The following is a 20,242-nucleotide window of genomic DNA, read 5'->3' as shown; positions in this document are numbered from 1 at the left end:
TACGATACAGCAGCTGTCACAGCTCCTGTATGTGTCGGGAAGATGGCCGAAATGGCCGTTCCTCCCGTGACATACTATTCCGTCATGGAGCGCGAACGCTATGGTTAATATGACGGAATAGTACGTCACTGAGCGCGAAGGGGTTAAAATATGCACCAAATAAGAAGCATCTGAACATGTCATCAACAGTGTTACATAGGTCAGACGCAATCTTTTTTTACAACACAAATACTGAGATTATTCCTATGGCGACTTGCATTTTTGTTACTGATATGTAAATCTCAGGGACGGGAAAATAAATAGGAATCTGCTGTGGTTTCTCCATAATTCATCAGATATCTCATCAATCTCTGATCTGTCTCTGGTTGAGATCCTTTAAACTCTTCCTTTTTAGCTTTCTGCAGGCTGACAGGCATGTGATAAAATAATCTAGGACACTGTACCTTGGCAGATCTTGGACTGCTCTGAGCTAATCCTAGTCACTGAACATCTGGATGTGCAATCAGAATTAGATACTGAAACTAATTTTGTTGAGGATTTTCTCCTGATCATTTCCCCAATTTTCGGGAACCTTTAAGCTTTTTGTAATTTTTGAACATTTCTACTGACAATTAATAGAAATAAAAGTTGTCAGATAGCATAATCCTGCTATAACAATATGTGCCCAGTACGCAGGAAGATTCATTTATAATAGTAAGGGGTTAGAGATGAAGCGGTGGCCACAAAAAGGGGCCGGACAAGTTCTCTTGGTGCCCAAAGCATGGGTTTTAAAATGTGCCCCCCCAACCTCGGTCTGTGAAGTTCAGCATGATAGTTTTTTAATCATTCATTTAATTGAGGAGCGCTCAGCAGGTCCTGGAAATGACAACATTGTCAGCAGCTTGCCTACGGTGTCCAAATGGTTGTAAAAAGAAATCCATAGGCAGAGTATCGCTTTTTCATTTTTAAACTTGCGCTTTCAGGTTATTTTCCCGTGTTGCAGATTTCATTAGGATACGCCATAACATTATTATTAGTGGAGGCCTGGCCCTTGCTCTTCATCCTTGTCAGACTATTGAACTTCCTGCCTGTAGTCTAATTCATTGATGCCTTACTCTACAAACTGTTGCTGCTTACATGTGTACCAAACTAGGATTGTTTCCTTACCACATCTCTGCCTTATTCTTCAAAATGTTGCCGCCTATCCGTGTACCAAACTTGCATTATTTCCTGACCATGTCTATGCTTTACACTACGATCTGTTGCCGCTTATCTGTGTACCAAACCTGTTACTTTACTACTCTTGTTTATTATCCTCCTTCTCCTTGATTGTTTCAGCCACTAGGCTCCGGATCTGCTCACAGACCTTGAGGCCGAGGTCCTTTTGTTATTACTCTTGCACATGGGCACTCCTGTCCACTCTCTGCAGGGAACTGTAATACAAGCCTGCTATTTCACATATCCTTAAAATAGGATCATATCACGAGGATATGCTATTACATCCTGATTGACTGAGGGTCCGACCTCTGTGACACCCATTCATCCTAAATACTAAGATACTGAGGTCCCTCGTGAATTTCTCCTGCAGCGGCGCTCCGTTCACATGAATATGTTGAAGTCTCCTGCACTAGTGATGTGGCCCCTTCATTCTGAGGACCAGTGGAGGTCCCGGTAGTCCTCCACTGATAAGGAAATGATGACATAGCCTGGTGATATGACATCACTTCCTATGGTGAAAAAAACTGCAACAAAATCCACACGTAAGCGCTTGTCCACACATAGCGGAATTGCTGCATATCTTCCGTCCAGAATTGCAGAATACAGTAGCAGCACAGTGCATGAGATTTAACAAATCTCATCCACACGCTGCGTAAAAATTCCGACCAGAAATTGACCTGCGATGCGTATTTTTTGTACCGCAGCAAGTCAATTCCTGTGGCGGAAAGTGGACTGCGTTTTTCAGAGCTGTCACCATCTCCCAACATTGAGAAAAACGCAGCAAAATCTGCCGCATTTTCTGCAGTAAAAAAGCGCAGGAAATGGTGCGGTTTGTCCGCGGCGGAAATTCTGCAACAATTCTGTAACGTGTGGACAAGCCCTAACACATAGCAGACTTTTTTCACCAACAATTCCGCTGCAAAACCGCATGTTACACGCTGATTTTGCCGTCGTTGACCGTATCTGCAACATTTCCGCACAAGTATGAGTATGTTGAGGATTTGTAATTCCACAGCATGTCCTGATTTCCGCTATATGTGGATGGGATGTAATCAGTATCGCAAACCTGTGCTGCAGTAGAACTACAAGTCCCGAGACAACCCATTCTACACCCTCACAACAGCTGCACATCCAGCGGCGGCATGTGACTAGCCAGACACGTGACCAGCCTGCGCGCTCTACATTCCTCCTCAGTGTTCGGCGCATGTCGAAGCCGAGCGGGATGTGTTTCCATGGAAACGCATCGCCTGACTGCAGCAGATTTCCCGCGTCACAAGTTTTTTTTCCCCTTGTAGCTCCGCCCTCTGAAAGGGTTAATACACGTCATCAGCCTCAAAACCATGTCACGTGGCGAGCAGGCGGCCGAGTCTACCATTTACGTCAACATGATAGCTCCACCCACATTTTCCACAAAGGAACAAAAACAAAAAAAAAAAAACACCCGCGAAAAACCGGGAGTCGTGGTTGAAGCGACTACGGGGTTGTAAGGTGTGCGGTTAATTCACAAAGCCCGTAATGACATAATTTATTCAATAAACCTCTTCGAAAGCCGCCTCAGTCGAGCATACATTGCAGCTGCGCGTCATGTAACGCTGAAAATAGAAACTGAGGTAAAACGAAAGAATTACTCAGGGTAGGAGGGGTTACGGAAGAAAAGGCATGGCTACCGAGCAAGATAGGAACTGTGAGGGAGAAATGAAATGAAAGGGAATGGGTGGATGGTGAAGGCGTGTCTAGACGTGCGTGCCTCACGCTCTAGGAGGGGCAAGAGAGGTGGGAGGAGGTTCCATTGGGCGCCGCGTTGCCATGGCGACTCGGTGGGGGATTTGGTGGCGTTGCTTGTACGCGGATGGAGGGAGCAGCTGCTGATCTCTGACACATCCTTCCCCCCCTCAGCCCGAGCAGCACCGCCACACTGCCATATTGTACCGGGACACGTTTAATGCCGGTGAGTAGCTTCCCGCTCTACGTCCTTGCGCCTTATCCTGTATGTAGGCCTGGAAGGTGACCGCGGTAACCATATGTAACCATGGGGTTCTGTGCTTGATTAGTCTTCCCTTGTTCCATGTATTGTACGTACAGATGTGTGTGTGTGTGTGTGTATATATATATATATATATATATATATATATATAATCCGCTGTAACACATCCATGGTTGTGATCAGGGTGTGGGTCATGTGCACATTGCTGTACATGCAGATGCGTTTTACCACATGCACTCTGTGTACCATATCAGCGTGGCATGTGACTGTATACAGTTGTGTGTGGCGTTATATACGAGGTGGTGGAGGGTAGAGCCTGGCACTGAGGGGCACATGTACTTTTGCCCTACAATAGGCTGGCTGTGCACCGTGATCAGGGCAGGGAGCAGGCGGGTGCTGCTGGGTGATATGGCAGCGCAGGCTTTGTTTCCACTTAACCTCTTCACTGCTGGTTGTGCTCCACCGAAGTAATGCCACGTCTGTCTTCTCACTTCCTTGCTCGGTTACTAAGCACATTTAGTCTATTAACCCTTTCCTTCCTCTCCTTGTCGGGGTTGTTGTAGATTACACCCATTTCCTGTTTTCTCTCTTCTTGGGGTTAATGCAGGCAGATGTGTTGTAATCCTGTATGTACCCGGCCACTGATGCCATGTGATGCCCTGCACTTTGACTTTCATGCAACTTTATTGCCTTGTGCAATAGTAGCAATCATTTTTTGGGTGTGTTATTGTAATGCATTGTGCCACATAAAGTTGCAGTGCTCTGTGGCTTGCAGTGGCCAATTCGCTGTGGACTATTTCCTATGGCTGTGTGGCTGTTTTACTATTTTGTCACATTTGTGTGTTGTTTTTTTATTTTTTAGATTGACGTTCTAGACTAATACAGCGATAACGTGCCCTAAAAATGACTAAGGTGAATGGTCGCCTTTCCAATAGATTCTTGCTTCACGCCCTATGTGGATTCTATTAGATAAGTCCTATATAACTACATCCCTGCTGGAATACTATGCTGTTCTGTAAGCGGGTACATCTGTATGAGACATATCTAGTGGGGAGGCTCATGCTACTGTGATGAGGAATGCCTTTTTATTTTTATCTTTTTTTTTTTTTAGGATCACTTTCTATTCATGTCACTGTATCCATGGGCTATATTTGCTTTCTAGTCTTTTCTATATTCTTGTGGTTCTAGTATTGTTTTACCCTGTCATTACAAGTTGGGTGCCACTTTGCCTTCTGGCTAGTTAAACTTCTGTAATTTCTACATTGAATTAGTTTTAACCTATAGGCTGGTGCTACTGTATGTATTGGAATTCCTTTTATTTATTTATGTATTTTTCTCCTAAGGTGAGAAAATGAGACAAATAAACAGTGCAAAAAAAACAAACAAAAAAAAAAGTAAAATAAAATACATGCATAAAAGAAAAAAAATGAAAACAAATAGCAAATTAGTTAAAAATAACAACATTTCATATGAACATTTTTTTCTTATTTATATTGGGTTTGCGTGGTGTTTAGTTTCCAGTTGGCGTGTATAAGCAGATCAGGCTTTCACGTCAAGTCTTCTTCTACAGATGTGGGCCGCTATGCAGGATGATTAGGCTCTATTGTCTTCATTCCCAACTGATTTAATGAACTGCCGCATGTGTGTAAATGGCACGGGGTGTTTAGTTTTGCTTGCTGTGTGCTCTTTGTCCTCAGACGCAGGGACTGTGGCGGTTTTTATAGTCCTTCTATCCATAAACTGTATTAAGGTTGTCATTCTGCTGGAAGCTCCATACTGCTTTTGCAGACCTAGTAGCTGTGGTTGGTTTACGGTCCTACATTAAAGCTCCTTCCAGCTGTTTTCTATGGGGCAGAAGCGGTATTGCTAGTTGTGAGGACTCCCATTTTGCTAAGGGTTGTGACAGACACGTGGTGAGCAGAAAGCTGAGCCAGCAGTAGCTTGTAGTCGCTGGTCACAGGCCGAGCCGGTTCCTCCACCCACTAGTTCTCATCCTCTTGCCTATTTCGACATTCCTATGTGTTTTCCTTCCTATTATGATTGTCCCTTGTGGTTGAGGTTTCCTGTGTGAACACACGTGATCGGACAGCTGGGTAAAGTGCCATATTTTGTGCCAATGGGTTCTTTCCTTTTTGTATTAACACAGTCTCTTAGTTCTCTACGGTAGAGAGGAACTTCTGTAAAATGGGAAAAATTGGGCAATATTTATAAGCTTGACATAGATGGATTATTATTTTTTTTTTTTCATGCAATAGGACCAGTAACACAAGCCTTTGTATTTGATCGGTGGGACTATTGCTAGGCAAAGTGGGCAAAAAAAGATGTACTTGACGTGCTCAAACTTTATTATGTGTTTTAGACACTCTGTGCCTCCCTCGACAGCTTTGTAAAGGGTCGGGGCTAAGAGGAATCCTAAAGTGCAACAAGTTCTATAAAGGTGTGAGCTATCTTTTGGTGTGAAGGTACAGATGTGTCCTCCCTTAACTTATCTCTAAACTTCACACATCCCAAGATGTTAAGCAAATGTAAAAAAATAAGTCAACTTCTTTTTTTCTATTCTCGAACAGTCATATTGGGATTTTACCGATATTGGTTTGTTTACCGCTTGAGCTATTTCTATTCTGTTCCTATGTCTCACCTGTTATACACGCATGAACATATTATTAATTTAAAAAAAAAACGTATGCCTCGACAGATGCCAGTTAATTAATTAGTATTTTTTTTACTGGATGGTGCAAGATTGTATTGAATTGGTATCATGACAAATTGTTTAACTTAACGTAATTCAAGAAAAGCTGACTGTAAACGCGTCTGTATGATGGCCATGAAGTGTCTAATATGACTAGCGAGCTGTGCTAAATTTGTCAAGCCACATTCCCTTCAACCCACTCTATTGCTAAATCTCCCCCATTATATCAAAATAATAAAGATTATGGTTTGAAGTCAGTAGAAAAGTTCAAGGTTTTGTATGAAACTTCCAGAAACTGTGCCATTCTTGTCCATGGGTTGTATCTGGTATTGTAGGCTCAACCTCATTCTCTTATATAGAGTGGAACTGTAATACCAGACTGGATCGGTGGACAAGAGTGGCGCTGTTTCTAGAAGAAAGCCATGTTTTTCAAATCTCCTACAAGCCTTTCTTTATGTTGAGTCTGGAACCCTGTAGTTTGCTTAACATACAGTACAAGTTCAGATTTTTGTTTACGTTTTTCAGATACTATGTATTCTGGATACAGAGCAGCTGTATCTTTCACTGAAACCTGAATCCGTCAGGCCAGCGGGACTAATGGGTTTGGTGACAGCGGGTCCTGTGTGTCTTTGACACGCAGTATCCACTTCTTATCGATCACATCTAGGTTAATAACTTAGATGTTATCGACAATAGGCGGATCCTGCGTGTCAGACATACAGGACCCGCTGTCACGGAAGCAGTCAGTTCCACTGACCTAACTGATTCGGGTTTCAGCGCAAGATACAGCTACTCTGTATCCAGAATACGTAGAAGCTGTATCTGAAAAAGTAAACCTTGCTAACAATTACAAAGTTACACTAAATACTATTGTTTTAGTAAAAAATAAAAAAAAGTTTTTAAAAGGGCTGTCTCATGAATCCCCTTTTCCGGCAATAATTAGCTGGTGGTGCTAACTTTTTATAAATATACGACTGGCCAGGTAGTATTAAAGAGGCTCTGTCACCAGATTTTGCAGCCCCTATCTGCTATTGCAGCAGATCGGCGCTGCAATGTAGATTACAGTAACGTTTTTATTTTTAGAAAACGAGCATTTTTGGCCAAGTTATGACCATTTTTGTATTTCTGCAAATGAGGCTCGCAAAAGTCCAAGTGGATGTGTATTATGTGCGTACATCGGGGCGTTTTTACTACTTTTACTAGCTGGGCGTTCTGACGAGAAGTATCATCCACTTCTCTTCAGAATGCCCAGCTTCTGGCAGTGCAGACACACAGCGTGTTCTCGAGAGATCACGCTGTGACGTCACTCACTTCCTGCCCCAGGTCCTGCATCGTGTCAGCCACATCGGCACCAGAGGCTACAGTTGATTCTGCAGCAGCATCAGCGTTTGCAGGTAAGCTACATCGACTTACCTGCAAACGCCGATGCTGCTGCAGAATCAACTGTAGCCTCTGGTGCCGATGTGGCCGACACGATGCAGGACCTGTGAGTGACGACACAGCGTGATCTCTCGAGAACACGCTGTCTGCACTGCCAGAAGCTGGGCGTTCTGAAGAGAAGTGGATGATACTTCTATACACAACGCCCAGCTAGTAAAAGTAGTAAACACGCCCCCCGATGTACGCACATAATACACGCCCAGTTGTACTTTTACTTTAAACACGCCCACTTGGACTTTTACTTTTCAACACGCCCAGTTGTACTTTTGCAAGCCTCATTTGCATAAATACAAAAATGGTCATAACTTGGCCAAAAATGCTCGTTTTTAAAAAATAAAAAGGTTACTGTAATCTACATTGCAGCGCCGATCTGCTGCAATACGAGATGGGGGTTGCAAAATCTGGTGACAGAGCCTCTTTAAATGGATGGTTTGTGTCTACCTCTGTTCTTATAACCTAATTGGTTATATGGACATCCCCTTTAATTTGGATATAAGGATCAAAGAAGTCACTTGATCTTTTAGCAGAAAATGATTGAATTGGCCAATCGCCCAACTATAAAAGTGTTGTACCTATGAAAGCACTTGTAGAGTATTGCAGTTCATTCAATACTTGAGAAGCAGTAATCCATTACTGATAACATAATCCTGGGCGCTTGTTACCGCTGCCTATATTGTATAATGTCCTTGATAATACTTATTTACTCACTGAGCTTGTGTAAACCCTGGATATGTGTAATATAATTATGAGACCATCAGGTGAAGATACAGAAAATGGAAAGCAAAGCATGGCGTTGATTGATATCGGGTGCCGTATAAATGCTGCGCTGAAACATTTTTACATTTATTTATAGATCCCCGTATATTATTGCTGTAGTGAAATGTAATTGGACTGTAAGGTCATATACTTTTTATAGGCGCTGTATTATCCAACACTTGGACTCTTATGTTTGATTCTATAATATTGAACCAGAGACTATTTCTTTAGGCTTTTTTAGAGACTACGGTAATAAACAGAAATAGATCCATCTACATTTATTGCACATGATTACTGAATGTATAAGCATTCCCCCCCCTTCAAGACCGTATTTAGTAGGGGCAAACCTATCCTCGACACTGTGCATAGATCCAGCGGTTTTTCCGTATCCTTTATAAAATTGGTCAAGTTTTGTTTCATGGGGACTAGACGTAAAAAACACTATTCAACTCTAGTCCTAAAGTCTCACCTGGATTGAGATCTCTACTCTGGGATGTTATCATTGTGTTTTTTAACCATCACTGTGTAAGTTTAGGCCTAGTTCACATCCGCGTCGGGTTCCGTTTGGGGTTTCCGTTCATCCATTTAGTCAGAGAAACCGATAAATGGAAAGCCAAACGGAAACTAGCTTCCGTTTGCATTACCACTGACTTCAATGATAATACCTTCCGTTGCAGTTGGTGTCAGGTTTGTTTTTTTTTGTTTGTTTGTTTGTTTTTTTAACGGAAACAATAGCGTAGTTGACCACCCAATTGTTTCCGCGAAAAAAATGGAAGCCGTACAAAGCGGAAACCAATTGAAACATTAGCATTATCATTGAAACCATTTGCTTTTCTATTCATCTGTTCCTCTGACGGAATGTATGAACGGAAATCCCAAACGGAACCAGACGATTATGTGAATGAGGCCTTGTCTGTATTTTTGGGGTTGTTGTCTTACTTAAAGATAAATCTACTAAATAAAGCCTCATGCACATGGCAAAACTTGTAAGGTGGCACATGGATTCTTGACTGGTCTGTTACGGAGCTGTGGGTGTCTTGAGTGCCTTTCATTGTGCCTTGCAGCAATGCTTGTAGGGGAGAATATCCCCGTAATGCGTCATCCGATGGAGTCTACGTGATGTCAGAGGTGCAGTTGTGTGTACGAGATCTGATGTGGCTCTCTTGCTAACTGATGCAGGTTTCCTCTGGATTTTTGCTGCGTACTATTCTACCTGTACTTTCAATGTCCAATTGAAATTAACTTTTCAGTTGGCAGCTAGAAATTGATATTGTGTCTAAGGGCTTGTCCACACGTAGCGGAATTGCTGCGTATCTTCTATCCGGAATTGCGGACGGAAAATACACAGCAGAATACAGTAGCAGCAAAGTGGGTGAGATTTAACAAATCTCATCCACACGCTGCGTTAAACTTACTAGCAAAAATTGACCTGCGTTGCGTACTTTTCATATCGCAGCATGTCCGTTTCTGCTGCGGACAGAGGACAGAATTTCTGCGTTTTTCAGAGGAGATGTCAACATCTCCCAGCATTGAGAACAAACGCGGCAAAATATGCACCATTTTCTGCAGTAAAAAACGAAATGGAAATGGTGCGTTTTTTCCCTCAGGGGAAAGTCTGCTACTTTCAACAAAATTGCTGCAGAAACTTTCTGCAGCAATTCCGTTACGTGTGGGCAAGCCCTAAGACTGAATTCACATGGGATCGAAATGCTGCAGAATTAGTGCGGAAGATTTGTAGAGCTTAAAGCCTCGTGCACACGTACGTGTTTTTGCGGCCGCAATTCACCCGCAAATCTGCGGGTAAATTGTGCTCCCATTGGTTTCTATGGGCCTGTTGACACGCCCGTGGTTTCCACGGTCCATGCATTGGCCACGAGCCTGGACCGCAAAAAGATAGGACATGTCCTATATGGGCTGCATTTTGCAGTCCGTTCTCATTGACATGAATGTGTGCACAGTCCGTGATTTGCGGGCGGCCCACCTATGACACTCCGCGGCCGTCCGAGCTGCAAATGACGGGCCGTGCCCACCACTACGGTCATGTGCATGAGGCCTTACAGTCCCAGCTGTATGGATCAGATTTTAACAAATCTCATCCACATGCTGCTGAACATTTTCCGGGTGGAAAATCATTCTGTTCTGGATGTTCACTGTGGATTTCAGCCTTTTCAATGTAGAAGAGATTTAATCAAAAGCAAAATACACATATAAAACGTGTGTATTTTGCTTAGAAAAAATCTGCCGCATTTCCGTTCCATGTGAATCCAGGCAATGGCCTCCATCTCACACTTCTTGTTTTTTTTTTTTCTTCAGTGTTTATTGCGTTTTTATTTCATGACACTTTGTACATGTGATTTTCTGGTGTTTTTAGAGTCCTATACAGAGAAGCTTATGGTAAAAACTGCATACCTAGAGCATTATGAAAAAAATGCGGCAAACCCCAGAAACTCTACAAACCAAAAATGCTGTCTATGTAGACTCTCGTATATTTTATAATATACTTACATTTACATGCAGCAGAGTTTGTTGCTGAAGTTTCATTGACTGAAAATCAGTTCCATTCATAAAATTGGGGTCCTTTCTCCAGCAGGTGCATGGATTTCTTCAGATGCATGGAACTGAATTTTAGTGGCATAAATTTTCAACCGGATCTGCATCAAAATCCGCAGCGTTTCTGTCCCATGTACAACCATCCTCAGGTCTTGTTCATACAGTGCAGATTTTGCTTGTATTTTTTCAAGCCAAAATCGGGACTCTGGACCGTTACATAAGAAATATATAAAGGAAGACCTTATAGGTCTGCTGCCCTGGATTCAATTCTTGTTTTGGCTAAAAAAAAAGGCACGGTGTGAACTAGGGTGCAGCAATTCTATATTTTTTACGTTTTCTTTTGGTGGGGGATCGACTGCAAAAATAATAATAAAAAAAAGACACCAAAAATGCGGGTAAATGCTTAGGCCTCATGCACACGACCGTAGCCATGTGCACGGCCGTGATTTTCGGGTCGGCCGGCTGCGGACTGTCAGCCGCGAGCCGCCCGCAAATCGCGGGCCATGCCCATGGCCGCGGCCATTATTTTCAATGAGCCTGGACCGCAGAAGACGGCCGTAAAAAGGCATGTCCGTGCTTTCTGTGGTGCGGGCTCCTGGGCCATGCATAGACAGTAAAAATTACGGTCGTGTGCATGGCCCCATAGAAATGAATGGGGTCGCAATTCTCCAGTGGATTTTCGGGGGAATTATGGCCGCAAAAGCACGTTCGTGTGTAAGGGGCCTTAGTGTGAAGCCAGCCTAGGCTGGATTCACGCACCGCATTTACTGGCATTTTTGGTGTTTTGCTTGACTATTATTGCAATATAATTTTAATTTTTTAGGTTTATGTGCAAAACTTTGCAGAAATAATTAGTTGGAGATCGCCTTTAGTGCCAGTCACTGCTCTCCTAGCTTTCTTCACTTTCCTAGGTATCTCATGTGAGAAGCCGTGTCTATCGCTATTCTATTTGCCTCATATTGTCTTGTGAAGTATCATGTAATAGTGTATTTCCTCTGTTCTGGGACAACCTGTTCTCCTGGAGATAAGCGTTTCATGTTCTACATGTGCTCAGTGAATGTCTAATGACCTTGTCTGGCTGCAGTGCTTTAGGGCCTTTTGATAAAGTGAACTCTCATCCATCAAACTATGTACATATTTTGTCTCAGTTCTTCAGCAAGAAACATTCACAGACGAGAGCTTCATGTGTCCACGCTGTTTTACAGATCAATTTTAATTATCCTTCCTCTAAAAAGTCTTTTTTTTTTTTAATGGTTTATTTATTTAGAGGGTGTTCACAACTGAAGAAAAATAAACAAACAAACGTGACATTCAATAAGTTTGCACAATAATATTTAAAAAAAAAAAAAATCTAATACTGAAAGCAACAGCAGTTTCTAGTGTTTACTTGTCATTCTCATAATAATAATAATAGAGCACAATGGAATGAAGTGGATCACCGCCAGAAGATAGATAGATTTTTTTTTCCTCTCTAAATAGCCACAGTACTTAAGTCTGACATTCTCATGACTTTTAAAATTTGTTCCATATTTGGGTTAAAAAATTATTTACCAAATTTTATATTTATTTAAAGGGGTTATGTGGGGACTGAAATGTATTGGTGGTGTAGTCACTGCAGTATGTGAGTACAGATGCTAATATACATTGTGGTCCCCCGCCACACAGATTACGAATTCTAGCACTGGCAGGCGACCGGAAGCTTAACTGCACAGGCTTCCTTCATGACGACACGACTCTTCGTCATGTGACCAGACCTGCTGTACTCCATGTACTACTGCTTGTACATGGAGTACAGCGTGGCCGGTCACGTGACGGAGAGTCGTATTGTCATCAAAGAATGTGCAAAAATTTACAGTTTTTGCCCACGGCGCTCAATGGCAGTGGCCGAAATATGCGGCAAACGGTGTGCAGGCAGGTCAAAATATTCCTTAAAATTCCAGATGGCATTTTGAGGCAGATTTTTCTGCCTGCAAAAAAACTTTGTGTGAACATGGCCTAAAATTATTTTTATTATAGCTTTACTTCTTTTGAGCTGAAATATGGAAAACATAATAAACATCATATACGCTGTGTAAAAGTACAGTGTATCTGCCCTGGAGCCTGCAGGGAATTCCGGCTGAAAAACCACACCAAATTGTGGTGCAGTTTTTTTGGCCGGAATGTCCACTGCAAAAAAAACGTAAATATATTTAAAAAAAGAAACAAACTAGACTTAGCCATGGCGACGCGCCTCTCTGACGTCCTGCAGCCTGGCCTCCTGGGACGATGTTTCATGACTGCTGCAAACTGTGATTGGCTGTAGCAGTCACATGGGATGAAACGTCATCTCTGGAGGCCGGGCTGAACGCAGGAGCATAGATATCTGGGTAAGTATCGTTTTTTTTTTTTTTTTGCACTGCAACATCTGCAATTGGTTTGCGGGTTTTACCTTCCTAATTTCAATGGGGAAAACCAGCGATTCCGCAACTTGAATTGACATCCTGCGGATCAAAAAACCAAAAAAAATAAACACACCGCAAGTCAATGAACGCTTTTTCAGCTGGTTTTTGTCTGTTTTTTTACGCAGCGCGTGGATGAGATCTGTTTAGATCCCATCCACTCTGCTGCTACTGTATTACACTGCAGATTTTCTGCAACAAAATTTTGTTGTGGAAAATCTGCAGTGTTTACACTACGTGTGGAGATACCATTATGCTGAGTGCCTTTCTTTTTTTTCACTTTTAAACCCCCCCCCCCCCCATGTATAATTTTAGTCCTTTGTACGTCAGAGGCTGGTCTCAGGAACCCGCCAGAGCGGAGAAAGTTGCCTTCTAGCATTGGTTCTGTCGGATTTGGTTCATCAATGTATTTTATGGGTGTACATTCATTTAAATGGTCACATGTAATACTACATATCACCTGTAGTGACCGCTACAAGGGAAATGAGCAGGTAATGGTAACTTTTCCTGAAAAAAAAATAATAACCCAGCTATTTGGCATTGTTTTGGTTGACATACATCTGGCTAATGACGGCCTATGGACACTTTAGATGTGTCAGGAGAATTTCCTGACTTATACGACAAACATTGACCCCAGGTTGGAGGAGCCCTAGCCTAACATGGATCCTGGTTTGATCAATGTATAAATAAAAAGGGGCACAAATGCTGTTTTCTAGTTCCCTTCTGATCTCTTATTGTAAATATGTTCTGGATGAGGTCTTGTTCTGTGATTGTTATACATTGTGTGTACAGTATATTTCTCTCGTTCTATGCTGTATACATGCTTGGCAGTGCACGTCATGCACCTTTTACAGTAGTAAGCAGTTAATTCCTGTGTTGTATACGTCCTTCCCTTCATTCACAACAAGATCATGCCGAGTAATGCATAGTTGGTCAGTATCATTAACACCTTGTCCATTAGCCCTTACAATGGTCCGGAAACTACACAGAAATAATAACTGCTTACATTGTTCTTTAGTTTATCTTTTTATTGGGCCACAGTCAAAAATATTAATATTATAGGAAAACTCAAGCAACACACTAAGTTTTCTGCTGCCCCAGATGAGGCTGTCACTATACAGGTCAGTTTTATTATCTTTTTCCCAACTTCATGTTACTTTATTTCTGGATATTGGCAGTTTTGTATGTGTGCAAATGCTGGTGGAGCGTCATCAATAAACCTTCACCACTACTACTGCAGAATCCATCCAGTAACAGTGACGTGCACCAGTGTTGTCTCCAGCTTCCTGCTGAGCTAGTTGCTAGGCAACACCTCAAATATTTTGATGTTGTCAAGGTAACAGACAATATTTTTTTTTCGTTTTTTTTTTTCTTTTAATATTACATTGTGCTTACAAAAGGCCTTTACATATGTATAGCTAGTGTGCTTTATAAAGGTGTCGCTGCTGTTATTTAGATCACTTGCAATAACTTGTGTAATATTGAAATAGGTAAAGAAAATAAACCCACGTTGCAGAACAGTTTTACCATCAAGTAAGGCCCAGTTCATACAGCGTTTGTTAGCACTGATAATGATGCGTGAACAGTGTCTGACTCCGCGCCAAAAAACTGTCCAAATCTCCCTCTATTGACTTCACGGGGAGGTAGAGGTGTTTTTTTTCTCCGCCATATCTTCGAAGGCAGAAAAAAAAATGTTTGCTTGGGGCATTTTTACATTTTTTTCCATTTCCTTTTTTTTTTTTTTAACTAATTGCCTGTTTTTGCTTTTACTAAATAAAAAAAAACAAAACAGAAATACGTGGCAAAAAAATGCGTTGTGTACATACCCTTAAAAAAATAAAGGGACTAATTTCCTTCTAAGAATATTATATAAATAAAATATATGGGATAATGCCCCCCCCCCCCCTCTACACTAAATTATAAGAATATTCGAAGTCTCCAAAGCGTTTCACGACCATATAGAAGAAGCAAGAGGCCGGAGGCTGAGGTTTTGTACAGGTCTTTGATCGCTGATGACTTCTAATATTCTGTATAATTTATAGTAGTTGGTACATTATTCCTTCTAATACACACCACAGCTGCTGCAGAACCTCTATACACTAAACATCAGTCAATCAGTGGTTGACACAGGGAAGATATTTACTACAAAAATGACCTGTGACATACTGGTTCTGATGGACGAGATAATAAGCGTCTATGTAGCGCCACTTATCTCTGCATTATCTGCTTTGAGCAGGTATAGATTTGCGCCGTAGCTTAGGCCCTCTGGCTAAATCCTGCAAATTTTAGCACAACCTATACACAAAATTTGCAACTTTTTTGTACACCACAAAACTGGCGTAAAGCTTTTGCTACATTTCCGTCGGTTTTGCCAGACAAAAATAGCGCAATATGCAGTGCTATATTGTGCAGCAAAACGATGGACACCAGAGGGAATCCATTTAAGTCAATGGGCTCTGTCTGTTGCCGTTGGTATCAGTTATGCGACGGATCCGGCGCTTACGTTTTTTCCCTTCTGCTGCTTTGTCGGAGCAGAACGAAACAACCTGATGCAGATCTGAACAGACCTAAGAAAAACTACAGTCGTAAAGAGAGATGTGGTGTCTTGAAGGGCTGGCAGCATGTGGAATTGGTCGTGTGTGTCCTTTTTGTGAAAAACAATGGGTGCAATGTAGTGAGCTCAGGCTTTGATTCTCCTGAAGTGATTTCTTGTGTCGAATGACCCAGCCGCATGGTAATGTCCCACTTTTCCTTTTCACACCTTACATAGCCAGAGGAATGATCTTCAGGGATCCTCATAATACCCTGTTGTTGAGACTTTTAGGGCCAGGGCTCACCGCTATTCACATTCAGATTGCACAAGATTTGCATAACTGTCGTATACTTGGAGTAGGATGAAAGAGCGGCCTTTGTTACCCGTTCATCAAATTTACAAATCTTCCAAATGGGTGCAGGCCACAGGCGAGTCAAAGTAGTCTCCACTCTGAAAGGACGTTCTTTGTTTTGCAAAGGGGCGAGTGACTGGTGGAGTTTAACATTTTCATTCTCATTCAACTCTTTGCTACTTGTGAGGAATTAATTGAATGTGTACTTTCTCCATTGTTGTCCTCTGACTAGAAAGAAGGTTCCTTCTTATTGTAGGATTTCTTGAAATATTTTAATCTTTGACCTAAATTTTTATGTTTCGACAGATTTAATGTCTAGAGCATGGATTCTCAAACTGTGGGTCTTGACCCCCTGGGGGGGTCGTGTGAAGACCTCCGGGGGGGTTGCAAGCCACTCACTGATGTCCCAGTTCAACTGTATCTGCGTTCTCAGGAAGCAGATACAGTTGAAATCAATGCTGGAGCAAGGAGCTGACTGATCCTTGCTCCAACATTCACTTTGCCGCGAGAGGCTCAGTGCAGACAGGCGCGATATAGTGATGTCATCGCGCCTATCTGCGCTGAGCCACACACTGCACAGACCGGAGGAGCAGAAGGATTTCTTACACCTGTCATGTTAATGGGCACAGGGGTGTATGTATTTTGTTATTTTTATTAGGCACTATTGGGGCTGTGGGACATTATACGGAGTGGGGCAGCTCTAGTGGTATTCTACGGTGTGGCGGCTGCTATATGGGCATTCTACTGTGTGGGAGGCCCACCGGGTTGGGGCCCACTCAGCTGTGTTTCAACCACATGTGCTAAACCATTAGCTAAGCCTCTTATGGCCACTAATGGACGGGTCAGGTCACATGACCCATAATCGGGCCTAAGCGATGCACAGCAGCAGGATACCTTGAGCCCGCCCCATCCCCCGCCCGCACATTTGGCTTTGTTTTCGATGTTGCAGGGACTTATTCTTCTAATGGAGCGAAGTACCGGTATCTAACTTAGCCTCGTTTCGTCTACATCATTCTAAGTACGGTAGTGTGTGGGGGGCTCCCAAACAAGTCTCGGCCAAAAGCGGGTACAAGCCTCAAAGTTTGTGAACCACTCATCTAGTGTCTGGTGTATTGTGCCCGACAGTCTGCCATCAAATGAACCCCTCCAATCATATTGTGGTCCAGCCCCCTCAAGATAAGCGGTCAAGTGACCAGCAGAGTTGTCTGGCTACTTCTCTCACTCTGACCACAGAAATAACATTCCCATTCTAGTCAGTCCAGCAGGATTGTGGAGGAAGTTTATGGTGGAATCTCGTGAGATTACGCTTCCTCTGCTGTAACTACCACAGAAACAGTAACTAAGTGCAAAGATTGTGAATAGACATCCCGTGGAACGTCTATTCACTGTCTACACACTTCAGTATCGTCAATGTGTTCGTATAAGACAGCGCATAGAGATCTAAAAGGATCCCTATACGCTAACTAAATGAATGGAGAGGAGTGCATGACGCTGATTGGTCAGCGTCATACACTCCTCTGTACAACACCCACTTGGTCTAAAGTAAAAATACGCCCACTTGGGCATTAACCCCTTAGTGACCAACCCATTTTAGGCCCTAATGACCAAGCTATTGTATTTGTTTTTCTATAGTCGCATACAAAGAGCTATAACTTTTTTTATTTTTCCGTCGACATAGCTGTATGAGAACTTTTTTTTTTTTTGCGGGATAGTTGTACTTTTTAATAGCACCATTTTAGGGTACATATCATTTTTTTTATTTTTATGAACTTTTATTAACTTTTTTTTGGGGGGATTATAAAAAAAACCCTGTAATTCCACCATTGTTATATGCGTTTTAAATTGACGCCGTTCACTGTGCGACGTAAATAACACGTTACCTTGCTTCTATGGGTCGGTACGATTACGGCGATACCACATATGTGGAGGTTTTTTCTGTTTTACGACTTTTGCACAATAAAAACACATTTGAACTAAAATTATTTGTCTTTGCATCGTCGCTTTCCAAGAGCCGTAATTTTTTTATTTTTCCATCAATGTAGTGATTTTTTTGGGCTTGTTTTGGGGTGCATGGAACTTATTGATTCATTTTTATTATGACTTTTTTGGGGGGCAATCGGAAAAAATTGCAATTTCGCCCTTTTTTTTACGGTGTTCACCTTGCAGTTTAAATTGCATATTAACTTTATTAATTGAGTCATTACGGTCGCGGCGATACCATATATGTGTACTTTTATTTATTTTTTACACTTTTACTAAAAAAAAATATTTTTTTATTAATCTTTCACATTTATTACTACTTTTATTAGGCCCACTAGGGGACTTTACTGTGCGATCTTCAGATTGCTGCTATAATGCTTTTATCAAGCCCCCGGCTGCCATGACACCCCATCGGAGACCCGCGATTGCATTTGCGAGCCGCCGATGGGTGACGGGGAGCTCACTCCTTCTGTAAACAAGTTAAATGCCTCGGTCGCTATTGTTGGTGGTATTTAACAGGTTAAATGGCCGCGATCGAAGTAAACTTCGATCGCGGGTGTTGGAGCCGGAGCCCAGCTGTCATCAGACAGCAGAGCCCCGGCTCCAGCCTGCACGGGACACCCATGCAGGACTTAGACTGGGCCAACGTGAAAAGGCGACGGCCTAGCCTAAGGCCCCTTAGTGACCAACGTGAAAAGCTAGTACTCTGGTATCAATAGAGGAAGCCGTGTGATCAGTGGTAGTAATCCTAGTGTCCACCCTATCCACTTCTTGTCGTAAGTCACCAATATCTTGTTGACGGGATTGTTCAATCCTAGTAACCAGGGAGTCTAAATCCTGTCTGGTAGGGAGAGCCTGAATCAATTCCCTGAGTAGGTGTAAGTCTGCATGCAGAGCAGGCTGCAAGGGCAACTCATCTGAGCTTCTTGGCAGGGGTAAAATGGCTGATGGCAATACAGACGGGGGGAGGGCAGGGGATACAGACGGTACCTCTGTGCTGTTGATCCCAGGTAGTGGAGCGGTCGTCTGTCCCTGCAAGTTGGAGCGCACGCGTGAGCTCGAGAGACTGTCGGGTCCCCACGTGGCTGAGGACTGCACAAGATCCGCCATGACACCTGGAGGCACCGGAGCGGCTTGTGGTGCTGAGAGGAACCGGTCCATGCTGGCGCTGCGTGTCAAGGAGCGAGGTAAGGATCGGGAGGGTGTAGAGCTTTGTCCCCGATGTTTCCCCGGCATCTCCCGCCGGTTCTAAACGGGCTCCATCTGCTATTGAGGACTCGGCTGCACAGAGCTCCCCCGAGATGCGTGCTCACTCCGCCATAGCCAAGCCACGCCCCCGTCAGGTCCTCTTTAAGGTGGCCATTCACATTTGAATAATGTTGGCCATGGGGGGGGGGGGGGGGGGGGCAGCTGGAGGATTTGCTATCTACCAACAGCGATCTAATGTGTATGGCCAGCCTAAATCTCTGTTTTTCTATTACCGGAAAACACATCCTTTGTTTTGCAGTGCACGTGATTCCCTTCTTAGACTGGCCATGCTCAGTGCTAATTACTAGAACAGGATTTTCAATCTCAATCTATTGGGGCTATACCTGCCTAAACATGGTGATGCCTGGGCCTCACCACCATCGGTCGAAGTCCATGGCAAAATTAAAAATGTTGCTCAGTTAATCTTTCATTTGTCTCCTCAACCAGGAATAACATTAAAATAAGCACAAGACCACAGATTGCTGCCGCCTTAGAATGGACTGTGCAGCTTGTGACCACTTCTGTCAATACTGCCTCCCCCACAACTAGGGGGCGCTGCACTGGTTAAGAAGCTCTGTACCTGATCATTCATTGATAGATATAATTATCACTAGCAGTTACCTCACCACAATCCCATCAGCCTCTTACAGTCACATCTTGTCACCTGGCTACCTGTGTTACTATGTGAATGGCTACACATTTTTTACTATTTAATATCTTGGTTATGGTGACTCCAAAAACATAGTGATTGAATTTCTATGAAATTAACCCCATTTGTGTGTTATGGAAAATTGTGCGCTCCATTGGGGACAGGGGCTGATGTGAATAATGACAATCTCTATACACCGCTGCTGAATATATTGGCGTTCTATAGGCAACAGAAATAAATACCGTTGCGCGCAACATTTACCGTTAACCGGTAGAGATTTTAAAGTCCACGTCATGTCAACAATTGTGTATGTTTTGCAGATTTAACGAATTTTAGTTAAACGAGAAAAATTTCTGCTGGATCCACATACAAAAACACATGCGGATTTACATTGATATGTGAGCGACATTCCACTCTGCATTATAA

At 42.8% G+C, this 20,242-nt stretch overlaps 1 protein-coding gene across 3 annotated transcripts in view; it reads left to right on the top strand.

The window, feature by feature from the left end:
- Positions 1 to 2,449: 2,449 nt before the first annotated feature.
- Positions 2,450 to 20,242, top strand: part of FOXN2 (forkhead box N2) — a 42,788-nt gene continuing 24,995 nt past the window's right edge. The window contains exon 1 of one of the 3 annotated variants that reach the window (XM_075863196.1): positions 2,450 to 2,807. The gene's annotated coding sequence lies outside the window, so the exon portion shown is untranslated. Of the gene's footprint in view, positions 2,808 to 2,876; positions 3,146 to 20,242 lie in introns of those variants that run through there. The other 2 variants (XM_075863198.1, XM_075863195.1) reach the window with 2 other exon arrangements.

The sequence above is a fragment of the Rhinoderma darwinii genome, chromosome 4, assembly GCF_050947455.1.
Source record: "Rhinoderma darwinii isolate aRhiDar2 chromosome 4, aRhiDar2.hap1, whole genome shotgun sequence".
NCBI classification, from domain to species: Eukaryota; Metazoa; Chordata; class Amphibia; order Anura; family Rhinodermatidae; genus Rhinoderma; species Rhinoderma darwinii.
The sequence above is the reverse complement of the archived record's forward strand: the minus strand, read 5'-3'. Positions and strand labels throughout refer to the sequence as shown.